This window comes from Callorhinus ursinus, unplaced genomic scaffold (assembly GCF_003265705.2).
Source record: "Callorhinus ursinus isolate GAN/ISIS: 27379988/994484 unplaced genomic scaffold, GSC_fseal_2.0 scaffold3, whole genome shotgun sequence".
Classification (NCBI taxonomy): Eukaryota; Metazoa; Chordata; class Mammalia; order Carnivora; family Otariidae; genus Callorhinus; species Callorhinus ursinus.
In genome coordinates, this window is record NW_027397065.1 from 31,871,604 (window position 1) to 31,892,093 (window position 20,490).

General features: G+C 36.0%; 1 protein-coding gene across 4 annotated transcripts in view; it reads left to right on the forward strand.

Annotated features, from left to right (window-relative positions):
- UBTD2 (ubiquitin domain containing 2) overlaps window positions 1–20,490 on the forward strand; it is a 61,505-nt gene that overhangs the window by 14,577 nt on the left and 26,438 nt on the right. For 2 of the 4 annotated variants that reach the window (XM_025867032.2, XM_073889936.1), the window contains exon 2: window positions 15,535–15,668. The exons of the other annotated variants lie outside the window; for them this stretch is intronic. The gene's annotated coding sequence lies outside the window, so the exon portion shown is untranslated. The remainder of the gene's footprint in view (window positions 1–15,534; window positions 15,669–20,490) is intronic. 4 annotated transcript variants of the gene reach the window in all.

The window sequence follows — 20,490 nt, forward strand, 5'->3', positions numbered from 1 at the left end:
AGATCTACTCTCAGCAACGTTCAAGTCTACAATACCCTATTATTAACTATAGTCACTATGCTGTACATTATTAGATCTTCAGAGCTTATTCTTCTTGTAACTGAAAGTTCTACCCTTTGTATCCCTTTCTCCCATTTTTACAAGAATCTTCTATCATGGTACTTTTTCAACATTACTTATCTTGGAATGTAAGCTACATTAGACCTGATACAGACTTCATAATACTTGAGGCTTCATAATACCTTAGGCTCAATTAACAATTGTGTGAAATACATCTTTGAGTTTGTAAGGTGTTAGGGAGAAAGTAAAGATCCCCTAATAGAAGCCTTACTTAATTCCAGAACAAGAACTTTGTTAAATAGGACCATATAGTGTAATGAAAATTCTAGTTCCACCTCTGTCTCTATGACCATAAGTAAGTCACCTGACTTCCCCATTTCTTAGTTTTTTTCTCATCTGTAAAATGAGCATGTTGGATGAGATCAGTGTACTCAAACTTTTTTAACAGTTGAATCATTTTATAGGTATACCTTACATCAAACACTAATGTGTCAGCCTCAGCATTTCATTTTCTTTTATTTTGATTGTACAGTCACTAAAAAATAAAAGTAAATTATTTAGTCTTATAAAGTTCTATAGGAGATTTTTGATGAAGTTTGAATCACTATCAACTGTACTCAAAAACACTAAATTATGTCTTGCAGTATTATGACTTACGTTATATTTTTGCTGAGCATTGTTGATTTACTTTTTGTAATTAGAGATATCCTGAGCAGGTGCACCTGAGCTTGTTGTGACATTTAATGGAGCCAGACATGCATGGTACTCTATTAGTGTGTTCACTGGTACAGTGTTACATGAGTGGACATGTATGTGCCTGTATTAACAAAATGCACTGTGCAGAGCTCTGGTTTTCCCAGTCAGTGACACATTTCAAGAAGTTCCCTAAGTTTCATATGTGCATAGAAATGGTAAGAGAAGCTTCATTCCAGTGTCTCCATGATCAGTTTCATGATGAACATGTTTCATGATGACTTGTGTGTTTGAAATTTAACATTTGATGTGTGGGTGCTTGTTATTGTGGTTCTTAAATATAACAAATGGGGGGGTGCTTGGATGGCTCAGTCATTAAGCGTCTGCCTTCAGCTCAGGTCATGATCCCAGGGTTCTGGGATTGAGCCCCGCGTCGGGCTCCCTGCTCAGCGAGGAGCCTGCTTCTCCCTCTCCCACTCCCCCTGCTTGTGTTCCCTCTCTCGCTGTCTCTCTCTGTGTCAGATAAATAAATAAAATCTTAAAAACAACAACAACAACAACAAATGGGACATCTGTTGGTTAAAGCATCTAACTCTTGGTTTCATGATCTCAGGGTCTTAGGGTTGAGTCCCTTGTGAGCTCCACATTGGGCTCCCTGCTCAGCAGGGAGTCTGTTTCTCCTTCTCCCTCTGTCCCTCCCCCTGCTTGTGCTCTCTCCCTCTCTCTCTCTCTCTCTCTCTGAAAAAAACTTTTTTTTTTTTTTAAAGATTTGTTTATTTCAGAGAGAGCGAGAGAGAGCACCAAGAGCAAGAAGCAGACTTTCCGCTGAGCAAGGGAGCTTGATCTGGAGCTCGATCCCAGGACCCCGAAATCATGACCTGAGCTGAGGGCAGATGTTTAACTGACTGAGCCACCCAGGCGTCCCATAAATACATAAAATCTTAATATATATATATATATTTATTTTACATATAATTTGAATTATGTAGAACTCTGAAGCAACAGGTGTTTTGTTCCCTTGAGTTCTTTGGAACCAGTTTTTAAAATTAGGTGACTTGATCCTAGGAAAAATCTTTAGCACATAATTTCTATCAGTTTTTCTCTACTCTCAGGATAGGTATACTGTTGCGGGCATTGTATTAGATATTTGAAGTTGCAACGGTTACTGAAAAAATGGTACTATATTAATTAATTTTATACCATTTAGAGAAGTAAAATGCTACCCAAATTAATTTTAATGCTAAGAAAACTTGAAAAGCAAACAAAGGAAGGTAAAACATTAAAAATAGTGAAGGTAGGGCTGCCTAGCTGGCTAAGTCAGTAGAACATGTGACTCTTGATCTTGGGGTCATGAGTTCAAGCCCCACGTTGGGCGTAGAGCTTACTTAAAAAATAGTGAAGGGAATCAGAGACCACCTATCTCGTGAATGTATCTTGCTCAGAAGGGGGAGGGGAAATTTATGGTGGTCCCCTAATATAGTTTTATTATGGTAGCTTACGCTTTTTCTGGCAGTCACCAATATATTTGTGCCTTGAACTTTAGTTACCCTGGAAATACTAATTTTAATTTGATGATTAAAAAGCTTTTGGGCCTTTAATCATCATTGTATTGCCAAAAATTAACACATAGGGCCTATTGAACACACCCTTCTGTGAATTTGAATCTTGCTGCTCTGGGTTTGTGATGGTTGCATCATGTTGTAGATACCTGTTTCCTACTAAATGACTCTTTTTTTTTTTTTTTAAGATCCCATTTATTTATTGGAAAGAGAGAGAGAGAAACAGCATGAGAGGGGAAAGGGTCAGAGGGAGAAGCAGGCTCCCCGCCAAGCCGGGAGCCTGATGCGGGGACTCGATCCCAGGACTCCGGGATCATGACCCGAGCCGAAGGCAGTTGCCCAACCAACTGAGCCACCCAGGCGCCTTACTAAATGACTCAAGTTGTTTATACGTTCTTTAAAGTCTCATAATTTTGAAGTGAAAAATTGAGATGTGTGCTACCACATGTAAGTAGGACATAATGAAAAGGAACTTGAGAAACAATAAAATGATCCCAGTACTTCTGGAATGAACATTGAATAAGATACTTCAGCTGTAACAAGAGCTCTGAGAATGGGGAGAATTGCTAACCTGTTACTGAAGCAAGCTACCCTTGGAAGCAGGGAGACTATTTTTTTGTATTGGATCTGTCATGGGGTAGAAAATAGGTTCTTGCGTTTGTATTTTTTGTTTTCTGTATACCAATACTGATATACTGACTAGAAATTACAATGTAACTACATAGGGCAAAGAAATGACTGAAATTTAACTTTTTTTTCTGTAATGATGGATCCTTAAGCATTTTAAGATGGGAATAATAAACAGGGACAGAACTACATTTCAATGGTAAAGATAGGTTTTTCAGTTTGAAATAAGGATGAATCCTGAAAGCCTAAATACTAAAAGTGTGAGAAGTTCTACCGTTTATTAAAGAGGGAGGAAAAAGAAGTTTTCCGATGAAACATTGAGGGAGATTAAAGAAAATTAAGATGTAGAATAAAATTCAATTTCCATTGAGAAATAGTTCTGCTTTAATAATAGGTAGTATAAAAAACATTGGCAAGTTATTTTTGTACTGAAGTCTTGGGGGGAAAATGCTATACAGTTTTAATGAGTAGGGAAGTATTGACTAATGATGTCTTTGCATTTATTCCTGATACAGTCTAAAAGCTACTTATAACATTGCTAAACTAAATCACCCTCGTCAGAAGTTCATACTGAAACATTTGTAAGATTACTTTGCTTTCTGGGTACGAAGGGAGAGTAGTTGAAGCTTTTGATTCCTATGTGTGTGCACATACACACACGTTCTTTACGTATATAGTATATATAAAAATATATACATATACAAATATATATTATGTATGTTTATTTTTTTGTATATTCATTCCTATATACTGTCTCTTATGTGAGAACTTATTTAGGACTAATCTTTTCTTACTGTATATATTTATGGTCATTTAAAAAACTTTTAAAGAACTTTCTGTAGAAAGATACTATTTAAAAAAAAATTTTTTTTTAAAGATTTTATTCATTCATTTGACAGAGAGAGATAGAGCACAAGCATGGGGAGCAGCAGGCAGAGGGAGAGGGAGAAGCGGGCTCCCCACCGAGCAAGGAGCCTGACCCGGGCCATGGGATCATGACCTGGGACAAAGGCAGACTCCCAACCAACCGAGCCACCCAGACGCCCTGTAAAAAATTTCTAAAAGTCAAGAAGCATACTTAAGAAAAAGTGAATCACATTTATCCTGCCACCTAACATAAACATTTTGGTGTACATTCTTTCATGCTCAGGTTGTATCCTGTATGTATGAAAGAGCAAAAATCATACGTTCAGAGAAGTGTGAAGTGCTTTTTGAAGTCATTGTAGCTATGCTTCTAGAGCAGTTATGGCTTCTTGAGTTTGACTTTCCTGATGTTCTGGGATATAATGGAAATGTCATTGTTAGCTTTTCATTTTGGGAGGGATTATCAGTATTTTTTCTAAAATTGACCCGGCTGTCTGTTTTGAAAGTTAAGAATTAGTAGAATCACCACAATGAAGTGAGAGATGCACTTGCTGGGACTTAATCTGAGGAAATGCAATGTAAACTAGAGCAAAAGAAATACCTTGCTATAATTGAGCAAGTTTCCCAAGGCATTTATGTGGGCAGTTTGTGAGAATATGTATTCCTTATGACATTACTTCCGTCTGAACAGTGCAATTAAATAAGCTAAAAGTAAAGCTTGGAGTTTTGTAATGGTAATAGCCATAGATGCAATTTTAAAAAATTAAGTGACATTCAAGATCTGTCTCTTTTCCTGTGAATCTAATAACCCCAAGGCAATACAGTTTCCAGTTTTTTCTGTTGATTGTTTGCATCAAATAACACTTTCTTATAACTTGGTGGAGGGAGAGAATTTGATGATTGAGCCCTAGTTCTGCTTTACAGATTTTGTGGCAAAATCTTGTACAAGCCAAAATACCATTATGTTCTATGGGTCTGTTGAACATACTCTTTGATTCTGACCTGTTTTTAAAAGTAAGAGGGCTTTGACTACACTTAGAAACCCATTAAAAGAAAAGGACTTGGCAAATGAGTATAATTCAAGTAAAGTGCATTTACCCACATTTTGGCCAATTTCTCAAAGCTAACAAAGCAAAGGAAACTTTTCAGATTGAAAATGGAGATCCCCTTAAATAAAGAGTCTTACTGATCACCGGTAGCTTAGGAAACACTTTGTACTTTTCTTGGTAGTGGCTTGGGACAGGCACCAACATGCTTTTGGTAACTGGTGTATGCTGTCTGGGTAATAGTGTGTAGTTTGGGCACTTAAGATCCATGCCAACTTGCTATGCCATCCTAAGCACTGGTTCACACCTTTAACCTCAGAGATCGCTGTGACCTGACAGATAGATTGATCATCATGTAGGTTCACTTTGGGAGGGTAGGTGAAGGTTGAACATTTAATCCAGTAACTCTTAAAGCCATGAGGCAGTAAAGGCCTAGTGGCTAAGAATATGAACCTTGGAGTCAGTCAATCTGAGTTTGATCCTAGCCATATCAGTTAGCTTTATGATCTTTGGGAGTTTTTTATTTTTATTAATTTAACAGACATTTAGGTATTGTTTTTTTTTATATTTGCTAGGCAATGTTCTAATTGTGTGTGTGAGAAATATTACCTCATTAAATTTTTGTAACAATCCAGTTAAACTTATTTTATTATTGTCATCTTCCTTCTCCTCCCCACTTAGGTATTTTGCTTTTTTTAAGTTTGCTTCCTCATTTTAAGACGGCGATTATACTGGAGTTGAGAGTATTCAGTAGGACAGTATATAGATAGCACTCTTCACAGTGGCTGGGCCAGTATCATTCTCTGCTGACTTACTGTTTCTGAGAAAAGCAGTATTTTGTGGCAAACTGCTACCTTCTGTACCCGTGATGTTACAATCAGAGTGATAGGGGTCATTCCCTGCAGGGTCTTCTAAATGCTTACAGGAATATTCCTGCAAATTTCTGAAGAATTTTGAGTTGGTCAGGGAAAGTCTCAAAAAATCTAATTCCATCCAGACACAGTCTGCAGCTTTATAGTGCCCTGGGTCTCTGGGGCCTAGTGAGATCTTGGTTAATAGCATGGTTGCTTTCCCAAATCCAAATCTATATCCAAGGGATTATCAAAGGGCCACAAGTCTTTTTTGTTTGTTTTACTTTATTTTAAAATAATGTCAAACTTAAAGTTGCAGAAATGGTAGGAAGAAGTTCTGTATACCCTTCATTCAGATTTCCCCAAATGTTACATTTTATCACATATGCTTTATAATCTTTCTTTATATATATGCACATATGTGTAAATACTTATGTGTTCGTGAACCATCTGATAAGTTGCAGACAGACAGGAAACGTTTTTACTCCAAAATGCTTTAGTGTGTATTGCCTACGAGCAAGGACATTCTTTTATATAACCACAATACAATTATCAAAATCAAGACGTTAATATTGATAAAATGCTAATATTTGCTCTGTGGACTTTATGCAATTTCATCATTGTCTTCACCGATACTCAAAGAAAATCTCCCAGGATAATGCATTGTGTTTAGTTGTCATATCTCTTTAGTCTACTTTAATCTGGAGCTGTTCTGGAGACTTTTTAATCTTTCATGACTTTGTTATTTTGAAATGTACAGGCCAGTTATTTTGCAGAGTGTTCATTATTTGAATTTGTCTGATGTTTCATCATGCTTGGCTTCCTCATGATTATGTAGTCAGGGCAAGAATACCACAGAAATTGTGTCCTTCCCAGTATATGACATCAGGAGTCACATGATGTCTGTTCCATTATTGGTGGTGTTAATTTTGATCACTTATAGTGCCAGCCAAGTTTCTTCACTGTAAAGTTAACATTTTCCCTGTGCAAATAATAAGTATCTAGTAGGAAGATTGAATTTATATAATTATTTTGTTTCTTGTCCAACAGGTACCAGTTTTATCCATTGGTAATTCTTGCCCCAAGTAATTATGGTGGTTGTCAAATGGTGATTTTTTAAAATTTCATCACTTTTATAATTATTAATAATTTTATATATTTTTTAAAAGATTTTATTTATTTGAGAGAGAGAGTGTGTGAGAGAGAGCTCACGAGCAGGGCAGAGGGAGAAGCAGACTCCCCTGCTGAGCAGGGAGCCTGACTCGGGGCTCCATCCCAGGACCCTAGGATCTTGACCTGAGCCGAAGGCAGAGGCTTAACAAACTGAGCCACCCAGGCATCCCAATAATTTTATAATTATTAAATTTAATAAAAGAAAGAACCCTCTTGTCTCCCCCATTTATTTATTTTATTAGTATGGACTTAGAGTTTCCTGTTTTATTCTGTGAGGTATAATCTGTTAACTATTGTTATTTATTCTGATGCTTCAGAGTGTACCAAATTGGCCAGTGGGAGCTTCTCCAAGCTGGCCTCTATGTTCTCTCCACATGCCTTCATTATTTATTGAGCGCTTCTTTGTTTTCTGACATAACAAGATGTTTCAGGCTCATCTTGTATTTTTACTTGCCACAGTCCAGAAATCAGCCAGGGATCCCTGGTTCCTTTTAGTGGAGAATGACATTTGGAAGCCAGGATCTAGACTCCAGGTGTATTTGGTGCTATTGGAGTGTCATTGCCTCTAGATTGTCTCAGTGAAAAGAGCTAGGATAGATACAGGTATGTAGATACATAGTTATAGATACAGATACATCCCTAGGGTATATAGGATACACGTTTGTATAAAGTATAGGACATATATACACACGATGTATTATAGGACATGGCACACGATGTATTATAGGATATGGATCTCCTATATATCTTAGGGAATATATATATATATATTGCATACACATATGTACATTGAATACATATGTACACACACATATTACAGATATACATATACGTATATAATTGTGTGCATATAATAAATATATGTACATAATTATATATGTATATGTAATACGTATATATTTATATACATATATGTATATAAATATGTACATATTTATATTATGCAATAGATATTATATATATTATATCTATATTATACAATAGATATAACACACATCTCTATCTTTTTATGTATTTAGAACAGTGAATTCATAGTAATATCTAGCATTCACCTGCCTGTATTCATAATTTTCTCTTAACAGTGAAAAAACTTGGCTCTCAGTTTCCACAATATAGTTATTTACTCAGTCTGAGAATACACATGACGTAGTTCTGGAATTGCTAATTCATTTTATTGCAAAAAGCAAAACAACCAACCGGAGTTGTTTATAGTTCTTTATGTCTTTAGCTTAAGGGTAAAATCACTAACAAAATTACTGTCCTCTGGAGTTTAGGTTAGGTACACATCCTTTTAATATAGTTATATTAATTATTTGAAATACAGTAGATACATTTATTTGTATTTGTGTTCCATTTTTAGTTTCCCCCTTCTGTGTTGATTTTATTTATTTACTTGAATATGTGTAGTATTAACAGTTTTAAAAGTTAGATTGGACAAGGGGCGTGCCTGGGTGGCTCAGTCGGTTAAGCGTCTGCCTTCGGCTCAGGTCATGATCCTGGGGTCCTGGGATCGAGCCCCGTATCAGGATCCCTGCTCAGCGGGAGGCCTGCTTCTCCCTCTCCCACTCCCCCTGCTTGTGTTCCCTCTCTTGCTGTGTCTCTCTCTGTCAAATAAATAAATACAAATCTTAAAAAAACAAAGATTGTTAGATTGGGCAAAAAGATATACTCAGAAAAGTGTCACTTTACCCATTTCTACGTCTTACCCATCCTCTCATTATTTCTTTTCTTGTTTTTACCCACCCTCTGTAAGTAACCAGTATCATTGGTTTCTGGTTTATCCTTCTGTTTCTTTTTGTATAAATTAATATCTGTCTGCTTTTTCTTTGTTCCTTTTCTTCTTTCTTTCCTTTCCTTTTTCTTTTTCTTTCTTTTTTTCCTTTTCTTTTTCTTTTTTCATTATAGGGCTTCTTTTGAATAGTGAGAATTTAGTTCTCCCATAGGGGTATTATACCCCTCACTGCATTTCTTGGCCTTAAGATGCCTCATCAACTTGTACCTACTCAGGATACATCTGTATAAATACATAGTGATTAAATGTAACTAGTTTTACGTTTGACATCTTGTATACAGTCTCATTACTTTATTTATTTTTAAAGATTTTACTTATTTATTTGAGAGAGAGAGAATGAGAAACAGAAAGCACGAGAGGGAAGAGGGTCAGAGGGAGAAGTAGACTCCCCGCCGAGCAGGAAGCCCAATGCGGGACTCGATCCCGGGACTCCAGGATCATGACCTGAGCCGAAGGCAGTCGCTTAACCAACTGAGCCACCCAGGCGCTCATTACTTTATAAGTTATACCATCATGCGTAATGGTATATATGCTCTAAGATTTCCAGTGCTTCATATAACTCCTTGTTTGAAGTGAGGTTAGTTTCTTTCCATTATATGTAGTGCCTTTTTACATTAATGCTGATATTTAAGTGATTTTTTTATATATTCTTTTATGTGGTTCAAACATGTCTGAACTAAAAAGTTTTGAGTTCCCAATGAATAGTGATTTTTTGGTGTGTAATTGTACATTGCAGCACAGAGGTACTAGAATGTATATTTTAGTTATTGAATGTTACTGCTATAGAATCTCCCTCCCTGTTCTGTTTAAGCAACAATAAGTTTCTTAGCTCTAACCTTGTCATCTTCTTGATCTTAGAGGGAAAGCTTTCAGTGTTTCTTTATTGAGTATGATGTTAGCTGTGGGTTTTTTTATGAAGACCCTTTACCATTTTGTGGAAGTGCCCTTCTGTTCTTAGCTGTATGAGTGTTTTTATCATGAAAGAATATTGGGTTTTATCAGGTCCCTTTTTTTTTGTATTCATAGAGATGATTGCATGTTTTTTTCTTCATTCTATTAATGTGGCATGTTAATTACATTAATTTTCTTATGTTGAACCAGTCACATTACTGGGACAAATTCTACTTGGTCATGGTATTATAATCTTTTCAATATGCTGTTGGATTTGGTTTGCTAATATTATGTTGAAAATTTTTGCATTTATCCTCTTAAGGGATATGGGTCTATTGTTTTGGGTTTTTTGTTTGTTTGTTTTGCAGTTATCTTTGGCTTTGGTTAGGGTAATGCTGGCCTCATAGAATGAGTTAGGAAGTGTTCTCTTCTATTTTTTGGAAGCATTTGAAAAGGATTGGTGTTAATTCTTTAAATGTTTAGTAGGATTCACCAGTGAAGTCATCTGGTCTTGGGCTTTTCTTTGTTGGGAGGTTTTTTTATTATTGATTCAGTCTCTTGTTATAGGTCTCTTGTTCTTCCTTTTCTTCCTCCACCTCCTCCTCCTCCTCTTCCTCCTTTTCTTTTTCTTCTTCAGTTTTTTTCTTTTTCAGTAATCTCTACACCCAATTTGGAGCTCAGACTCACAACCCTGAGATCAAGAGTTGTATGTTCCACAGACTGAAGTCAACCAGCCGACCCTCTTTCTCCTTAAGTCAATTTTGATAATTTGTTTCTAGGAACTTGTCTGTTTCACCTAGGTCATTTAATTTGTTGCTGTATAACTAATTGTTCATAGTATTCTAGTATTATAATCCTTTTTTTATTTCTGTAAAGTCAGTAAAAATATCTGCACTTTTGTTTCTGATTTTAGTTATTTCTGTCTTCTCTCTTATTCTTAGTTGAGCTTAAAAGTTTTGACAATTTTGTTGATCTTTTCAAAGGACTAACTTTTGGCTTTATTGAACCTCTGTTGTTTCTCTGTTCTCTATATTGTTTATATCTGCTTTAATCTTTATTATTACCTACCTTCTGCTAGCTTTAGGTTTACTTTGCTCTTCGTTTTTTAGTTCCTTAAGGGGTATGGTTAGGTTATTGATTGAGATCTTTCCCTCTGAGCATTGCTTTTCTGTATCCCTTGAGTTTTTGTATTTTGCTTTTTGTTTTCATTTGTCTTTTCTCATTTCCTTGTGATTTTTTTATTTGATCCATTGGGTATGAGTGTATTGTTTAATTTCCATATATTTATGACTTTATCAATTTTCCTTCTTATTGGTTTCTACCTTCATTCCATTATGGTCAGAGAATATATGTTGTATGATTTCAGTCTTAAGTTTATTGAGACTTGTTTTGTGGCCTAACTTATTAGTCTAACCTGACCAGTTTCCATGTGCACTTAAGAAGACTATGTATTTTACTATTTTACTATTGTTGGGTATGTTCTATATATCTGTCTGTAAGCTTTAGTTGGTTTATAGTATTGTTCAGGTCTTCTGTTTCTTTATTGATGTTCTGTGTAGATATTCTATCCGTTATTGAAAATGGGGTATTCTGATTTCTAACTATTATTGTAGAACTTTCTCCCTTCAATTCTGTCAGTATTTCCTTCATACATTTTGGGACTCTGTTGTTAAGTGCATATATGTTTATAATTGTTGTATCTTCCTGATGAATTGACCTATTTATTATAAAATGTCCTTCTTTGTCTCTAGTAAAAATGTTTGTGTTAAAGTCTATTTTGTCTGGTATGAATCTAGCCACTCCAGCTCTCTTTTGGTGACTGCTTGCATGATATATCTTTTTCGATTTTTTGCTTTCAACTTAAATGTGTTCAATCTAAAATGTCTGTTATGGATAGCATATAGTTGGATGATGGGTTTTTGTGCATTCTGTAATTTTCAACATCTGTTCTTAAGATTTAAAAAAAAATTTTTTAAGTAATCTGTGTACCCAAGTGGGGCAAACCTACAGCCCCAAGATCAAGAGTCACATCCTCTATTGACTGAGCCAGCCAGGCACCTCTGTAAATTTCAACATTTGATTAGAATGCCTAATATTTATATTTAATGAAATAACTAGTAAGTTAGGATTTATACCTGCCATTTTGCTATTTTTTTGCTATATGTCTTATTCCTTTTTTCTTCTATCCCTGTATTAATGCTGTATTTTGTGTTAAATAGGTATTTTCTAGTGTATCATTTTAATTCCCTTGTCATTTCTTTCACTATATATTTTTAAATCATTTTCTAGTGGTTACTCTGGAGATTATAATTAACATCTTAATTTCTAACCGTTTAGTTCTAATTGAAACCAATCTAATTTCAATAGCATATAAAAATTTTTATATAGCCCCTTCCCCTCTCTCTTTGTGCTGTTATTGACATATAAATTACATGTTTTACATTGTATGTTCATCAACATAGATTTATAATTATTGCTTCATACAATTGTCTTTTAAATCAAATAGGAGGAGGGGCATCTGGGTAACTCAGTTGGTTAAAGTGTCCCACTCTTGATCTTAGCTGAGGTCTTGATCTCAGGCTTGTGAGTTCAAGCCTCACATGGGGCTTCATGATGGCTGTGGGGCCTACTCAAAAAAATCAAATAGGAGGAAACAGTTTCTTTTTTTTTTTTTAAAGATTTTATTTTTTTATTTATTTGAGAGAGAGAATGAGCGATAGAAAGCACGAGAGGGAAGAGGGTCAGAGGGAGAAGCAGACTGCCTGCTGAGCAGGAAGCCCGATGTGGGACTCGATCCCGGGACTCCAGCATCATGACCTGAGCCGAAGGTAGTCGCTTAACCAACTGAGCCACCCAGGCGCCCCAGGAACAAACAATTTCAAGTCAAAAATATATATTTACTGGCTTTTATATTGATCTGTATAAATTCACATATGTAAATACATAAATGTAAATTATATATTTGCATATGTATATTTGCCTTCGCTGATATTTTTTATTCACGTATATTCAAGTTACTGTCAAAGATCCCTTTATTTCAGCCTGAAGGACTTCCTGGTATTTTGCAGAGCTAGTCTGCTAGGAACAAATCCTCTAAGTTTTTTTTTTTTTTATCTGGGAATGTTTTACTTTCTCCCTAATTTTCCAAAATATACTTTTTGCTGGGTATAGAATTCTTAGTTGACACACTCTTTATTATTTTGAATTTGCTATCTCACTGCCTTCTGTCCTCCGTGGCTGCTGATGAGAAATCAGCTGTTGAACTTTTTTGAGAATGTCTTGTATATGATGAGTTCCTTCTTGTTCTTTCAAGATCTCTTTATATTTGGCTTTTGCCAGCTTAATTATGATATGTCTGGGTAGGGATTTCTGAGTTTATTGATCTACTTGCTATGTAGATCGATGTTTTTCATCAGATATAAGAAGTTTTGTATCACTGCTTTTTCCAGTACTCTTTCTACCTCTTCTCTCCCTTCTAGGACTCATGTGTATGTATATTGGTAATCTTAATTGGTTACACCATTGTCAAGGTCTCTTTAGGCTTTGTTCATTTTCCTTCAGCTTTGTTTTTTTTATGTTCCTCAGACAAAATCATCTCAATGGACCTATCTTCATGTTCACTGATTCTTTCTTCTGCCTGCTCAAATCTGCTATTGAGTCTCTCTAGTGAATTTTTCATTTGTTACTGCACTTTTCAACTCCATGATTTTAAAAATAATTTCTGTCTCTTGGGTAGAGGAAGTAAAATGGGTAAAGGGAAGTGGGAGATACAGGCTTCCAGTTATGGAATGAATAAGTCACAAATAAAAGGCACAGCATAGGGAATATAGTCAATGATATTGTGGAATGTAGTCAATGATATTGTAATAGTGTTGTGTGATGACGGATGGTAGCTACACTTGCGGTGAGCAGAGCATAACAAATAGAGATATCGAATCACTATTGTACACCTGGAACTAATGTAACATTGTGTGGCAACCATACTCATATTTAAAAAATAATACTTTCTATATCTTTATTAAGACTTAGTTCTCAGGGGTGCCTAACTGGCTCAGTCAGTAGAGCATATGACTCTTGATCTTGGAGTCATGAGTTTTAACCTCACATTGGGTATGAAGCCTACTTTTAAAAAAACAAAGACTTAGTTCTCATTCTTTTAGTTCTTTACACATGGTTTCCTTTAGTTCGTTGAACATATTTAAGATAGCTGACTTAAACTCTAGTAAGTCCAGTGTTTGGACTTTCTCAGTGAGTTTCTGTTATCTGCTTTTTCCCCTCCCTGTGTATGGGTCATACTTTCCTTGCATGTCTCATAACGTTTTTGTTAAACCTGAACATTTAAAATAATATATGACAACCCTTAAAGTCAAATTCTCCTCCTTCAGGGTTTGTTATTGTTGTTGCTTTTTTTTTTTTTTACTGACTTTACTGAACTAATTCTATAAAGTTTGTATTCTTTATTAGGTGTGGCCACTGAAGTCTCTGCTTAGTTAGCTTAGTGGTGAGCTAATGATTGGATATATTTCCTTAAAAGTGCAGAACCAGTAACTCTCCCATTCTTTGCTGCATGGCTCTGTGTTCATATTGGGACTCACCTTTAAAATTCAGGTAGTTTACTGCTGTGCCTTAGCTTTTACTTCCTGTTTGTACAGAGTGTGTCACTTAGAAGTGAGACCTTAGTACATTCTTGGTCTTCCCTGAACATGTACACGGCCCTGGATATGCACAGTCCTATGCGTGTGCAGCCTTTTAGATTCCCAGAAATATGTCAGAGTTTTTCTGGACATCTCATTCCCCAGCTTTGATTAGCTTTTCTTGCTTGCCCCAAATGTTTCACTACCTCTTGCAGGTGCAGTGTTAAAACAATTTCTGCTTATAGTTTTTGACAAATGCCCCCAGGAATAAGCTGTTTATTCTGGGAGAGCTGTAAGTTAGGTCAAATAAAGACAAGCTCTATGAGTAGTATTTCCTAGAGAACTTCCGCATAGGCCAAAACATGACAGTTTTTGTTTTTGTGTTTTTTGTTTTTTGTTTTTTTTTGCAAATGGGGCTTTTAAAGAGCTCCAGCCCTGTTCTGACCCCTCCTGAGGTTGTGGTGCTGGTGGCTTTTACTGTGATTGCTGTCCATTGGTTTTCAAGATTACCTTGGAGCTGGGAAGAGGGGGATTGGTCAAGGGCATGTTAAAATACCACAATACTTGTGGTTTTTACCAAAATAGCACTTTTTCTTGAATAAGAAAGAGTATATGCTCCCTGGCTTGTAAGAAGTCTTTGGTTAATTGCCAGAGTTTTGAAGTTTATTTTGACAGTTTTTGCCAATATTCTCATTGTATTTCTAGAGACAATTTCAGAAGTCCTTACTCTACCTTTCCTGGTGATAGCACTCAATTATTTTGTAAGGAGAGTTGAATAATAATTTAAAATATCTTTTATATTTATCCACGTAGTTAACCATTTTTGATGATCCCCATACCTTTGTATAGATGCAGATTTCATCTGTTACCATTTTCTTTCTGCCCAAGGACTGTATAATATTTCCTGTGGTGCAGGTATACAGGTGATAAAATTCTTTCAATCTTTATATGCCTCATAAGGTCTTTATTTAATCTTTGCATCTGTGTTTATGAGGCACGCTTGTTTGTAGTTTTTTTATTTTGTCTTATTTTGTTATCAGTGCAGTTGTGGCCCCAAAAATTGAATTGAGGAGTATTACTTTCTCTTTTGTTTTCTGAAAGGGTGAGTAATTACATCATTTCTTCTTTATATTGATAGAATTCAATAATCCCATCTGGGCCTGGAGTTTTCTTTGTTGGGAAGTTTTTAAAGACAAACTCAATGTCTTTTGTATATATGGAGGTAGTCAAGTTATCCCTTTTTTCCTGAGTGAATATTACTTTATTATCCCTTAAATATCTGCTGGATCGTTAGTGATGTTCCCTTTTTCATTCCTGATGTTGGTATTTTTTTTTTTTTTTAAGATTTTTGAGAGACAGCTAGAGCACAAGCCGGGGGAGGGGCAGAGGGAGAGGAGGAAGCCGACTCCCCACTGAGCACAAAGCCTGATGCTGGGACTCCATTCCAAGACCCTGAGATCATGACCTGAGCCACCCAGGTGCCCGATGTTGATCATTTTTGTCTTTTTTTTCCTTGGTCAGTCTGGCTAGAGGTTTATCAGTTTAATGATTTTTTTTTTTAAAGGCTTTTGCCATTATAAGTTTTCTCTTTTTTTCTGTTTTCAATTTCTTTGGTTTCTGCTTTTTGTTATTTTCTTTCTTAAACTTTGAGTTTAATTTATTCTTTTAGCATTTTATGGTAGAAGCTTACATGGTTGATTTGAGACTTTCTAATAGAAGCATTTTAATGCTATAAATTTTTGTCTAAGCAGTGCTTTTTGGCAGCATTCTAAAATTTTGATATATTTTCATTTTCATTCCATTCAAAGTATTTTCTTTTCTTTTTTTTAAAGATTTTATTGATTTATTTGACAGAGAGAGAGAGTACAAGCAGGGGGAGCTGCAGGGAGAGGGAGAAGCTGGCTCCCCACTGAGCAAGGAGCCCGATGTGGGACTTGATCCCAGGACCCTGGGATCATGACCTGAGCCGAAGGCAGACGCTTAACCAACTGAGCCACCCAGGTGCCCTTCAAAGTATTTTCTGACTTCCCTTTTACCCATGACTTATTTGGATGTTGTGTATTATTTAATCTCTAATTATTTGGGGATTTTTCCAAATAACTTTTATGTTATCAATTTATAATTTAATTCCATTATGATTGTAGAGCATATTTTGTGTCATTTCTATTCTCTTAGGTTTTGTATTGTCTATCTTGGTGTGAATGGTATATGTGCCCTTGATAAGAATATATATTCTTTTCTTGTTGGGTGGAATGTCCTATCAATGTCATTTATGTCAAGTTGATTAATAATGTTCTTGGCTCAGTTGGTTCAGCGACTGCCTTCGACTCAGGTCATGATCCCAAGGGTCCTGGGATCGAGTCCCATATCGGGCTCCCTGCTCGGCGGGGAGTCTGCTTTGTCCTCTGACCCTCTTCCGTTTCATGCTCTCTACCTCTCATTCTCTTTCTCTCAAATAAATAAATAAAATCTTTAAAAAAAAAATAATGTTCTTGCTGTCTTCTGTATTCTCGCTTATTTTATGTCTTCTTATTCTATTATTTACTGATTGAAGAATGTTGAGGTAGCCAAGTATAATTGTGGGATGGTCTTATTTCTCCTTTAATCAATCAGTTTTGGCTTCATATACTTTGAAGTCCTGTTGTTAGCTGCATATGCATATATGATTATATCTTCTTGGTGAATTGATTATTTTATTATTTAGTGTTCTTTTAGATACTGTTGCTGATTTATTAACTCCTGTTCCAAATAATCTCTAGCCCATAGATGAGGATTTAAGTAATAATGTTAGATGCTTTTGTTGCTTTTGTTTTGACCCTTTGAGTTTTCCAGCTCTCCCTTTGCTGGTTGGGTTCTAAATTATAGATGGTCCAGGCTAGCTTCAGTGCTCAAAGATAGGCACTAGAATCTGGGCATAGGGATATATGAGAGAATTAGGCATGTGCCTAAAAGCCATACATATGTAAATAGAACTTAGAAACTGGGAGTTTGAGTAGCACGGATTTAGCTTCTGACTTATGTGCTTGGTATCATACGCTTATGGTTCCCTAATCCTTTATTATAATCAAACATGGGGAACTTCAACAATTATGTAAACATAATGTTGAGTATCCAGAAGTGATGAGATATCAGGGTCAGAACTGAAGTGCCTCAAATATTGTATTCAAATCTTAATTGCTTCTCAGTGTTTGGGTTTTCTTAAAAAAAAAATTGTGAAAATATTCAAGCTTGAAAAAAATAGTACAATAAACACATGTGTACCCTTGTAGATTTAGTAGTTAACATTTTGCTATATTTACATTTTTCTCTCTTTTTTACAGATTTATTTATTTATTTTAGAGAGTGTGTGTTTGTGCATGAGCGGGAGAGGGGTGGCAGAAGAGGGAGAGAATCTCAAGCAGACTGCGTGCTGAGGGCAGAGCCCCCCCACTCAGGGCTCAGTCTCACAACCCTGAGGTTATTTCCTGAGCTGAAACCAAGAGTCAAATGCTTAACCAACTAAGACACCCAGGCGCCCCAACACACTCTCCCTTTTAACAGCTGAACCATTTGAGAGTTGTAGACATCATGACACTTCTAAAAACTTCAGCATGCTTTTCCTTTATGAATATGATACTATTATCATACCTAAGAAAATTAAAAAGTACTTTCTTATTGGCATCTGTTATTAGTCTTATTCAGATTTATCCAGCTGTTCTAAAATGTCTCTTGTAACTTTTTTCAAAGCAGGTTCCAAACATAGCTCATGTTTTGCCTTATTTGGTGTAGACCACTAGTTCTCAACTGGGAACAGTCTTGCCCTCCAGGGGGTAATTGGCCATGTCTAACGCCATTTTAACTTTTTCCTTTATCCTTTGTATTTCCTATAAATAAGAAGTTCAGATTTGAAGTTTAATGCATCTTTGTTTTTTATACTTCATATTGCACTGCATCAAGAGGTTGAGTCTGGCTATTTGGCTCAAGTAATGAGTGTCAGATATCTACAGTGTAATTTTTCCTCTGTGAGCCTTTGACAGCTTGCATGTCCTGTTAGCCATGATGTTTTAGTATATCTATTGATGATCCTTACCCTAATCAGTTATGGGGTTGTAAAGAATGATTCTTTTAAACATGTCATTCTTTATTACTGGCATTCTTCAGTAAGAAAGAGCCTTTCTTCTCTCATCTCCCCCTTTTAGTAGTAGTAAAGATTCATGAATTTTTACTTATTCAATATATTAAAGTCAATTTTAGTTATTATTTTTTGTGCTCCAAAATTTATGCAGGTGTTGTCTCCTTCAGACTGTCTCCTTTGTGCCTTTGAGGTGATCTCATTAATCATTTGAGCACTTTCTTGTTTTCTCAGCCCAACTACATAGCTCAGGCTTGCTTTTAATTTTTCCAGCCCTAGTCATAGAACTCGCCATTTCTCCAAATGCCCTTGGACCTTTTAGTCGGGAGTGGTATTTAGAACTAAAATCTGGGAGTGAGGTATGCTTATTACTACTGGGTTGCCATTATTTCTAAGCCCTTTTAGTCAACAGAGCTATAAAATACTTTTTAAATTATGAGTTCATACTTATATGTACAATTCAAAATTAACCTGTTTTTTTCTTTTTATTTTATATATTTTTATTTTTTATTAAAAATTTCAGTTTCAGGGGCGCCTGCGTGGCTCAGTTGGTTGGGCGACTACCTTCGGCTCAGGTCATGATCCTGGAGTCCCGGGATCGAGTCCCACATCAGGCTCCCTGCTCAGCGGGGAGTCTGCTTCTCCCTCTGTCCCTACCCCCTCTCATGCTCTCTCTATCTCATTCTCTCTCTCAAATAAATAAATAAAATCTTAAAAAAAAAAAAAGCTTTCCATTAAAAAAAAAAATTTCAGTTTCAGCCTGGGTGGCTCAGTCGGTTAGGCATCTGCCTTCATCTCAGGTAATGATCTCAGGGTCCTGGGATGGAGCCCACATCAGGCTCCCTGCTCAGAGGGGAGCCTGCTTCTCCCTCTCCCTCTGTCCACCCAGCCTCAACCCCTCTACCACTTGTGCTCTCTCTTTCTCAAATAAATAAAATCTTTTTTAAAAGTTTCAGTTCCTGGGGCGCCTGGGTGGCTCAGTTGGTTAAGCATCTGCCTTTGGCTCAGGTCATGATCCCAGGGTCCCAGGATCAAGCCCCACATCGGGCTCTCTGCTCAATGGAGAGCTTGCTTCTCCCTCTCCCTCTGCCTGCCACTATGCCTACTTGTGCGTGCTCTCTCTCTCTGTGTGTCAAATAAATAAATTTTAAAAAATTCAGTTCCTGTTGATAATAATGTAGTTCTTTATTTGCTTTATCCTACAGTAAATATCCAATGTTGCAGAATTATAGTAATTAGTATTCTACCTGAATTCTTAGCACTGTAACCTGCTGAGTGAAGTTAAAGATGTCTTTTGTAGTTTGTTTTTTTGTTCCTTAAAATTTACCCCACTGAAGATGTATAATCAGAGTATTATGTTCAAAATTGACTTGAAATAATTATTTTCTTTATATGGTTATGTCAACATTTGATATACAGTTACATTCATTTATTTCTGTGTTCAGTGTTAGAGTTTGCTTTTTTGGCTTGATTTTGTTTTGAATATGTAAAACATTTACAATTTTTCAAAAGTCAAATCTATATAAAAAGCTATACTCAGAAGTCTTGCTCCCATCTCTATCCCTTCCATCCCATAGCCCTTGTAGATAACCATTTTCATTAATTTCTGGTTTATCCTTCTAGTGTATGTGCTTTTTGTTTTTTACAAAACCAAATATATAGAGAGAGGTAGTTGTTTCTCCTATTTCCTTAAACAAAATGTATCACTATGTATGTAGTGTTCTATTTCTTTTACTTAATTATTCTGGAAATTTCTTCAATTTGAGTTTCTGCAGTTCTCCTTTATTCTTTACAGTTGTATTATATTTCATCATATGGCTATACTGTATATATCCATTAGATTGCTTCTAATACAAATAAGCCTGCAAGAAATAACTTTTCATATTTACATGGAGTATATCTTTTTTTTTTTTTAAGATTTTCTTTATTTATTTGTTAGAGAGAGAGCATGAGTGGGGGGTTGGGGTAGAGGGAGAGGGAAAAGTAGACTCCCGGCTGAGCAGGGAGCCCATCTTGGGGCTCCATCCCAGGACCCTGGGATCATGACCTGAGCCGAAGATAGATGCTTAACCGACTGAGCCACCCAGGTGCCCCTACATGGAGTATATCTTGAAAGTAGAGTCCTAAAACTGGGATTGCTGACTCAGTGGATGGATGAATAACTGTTTATATTAGATGTTGTCAAATTC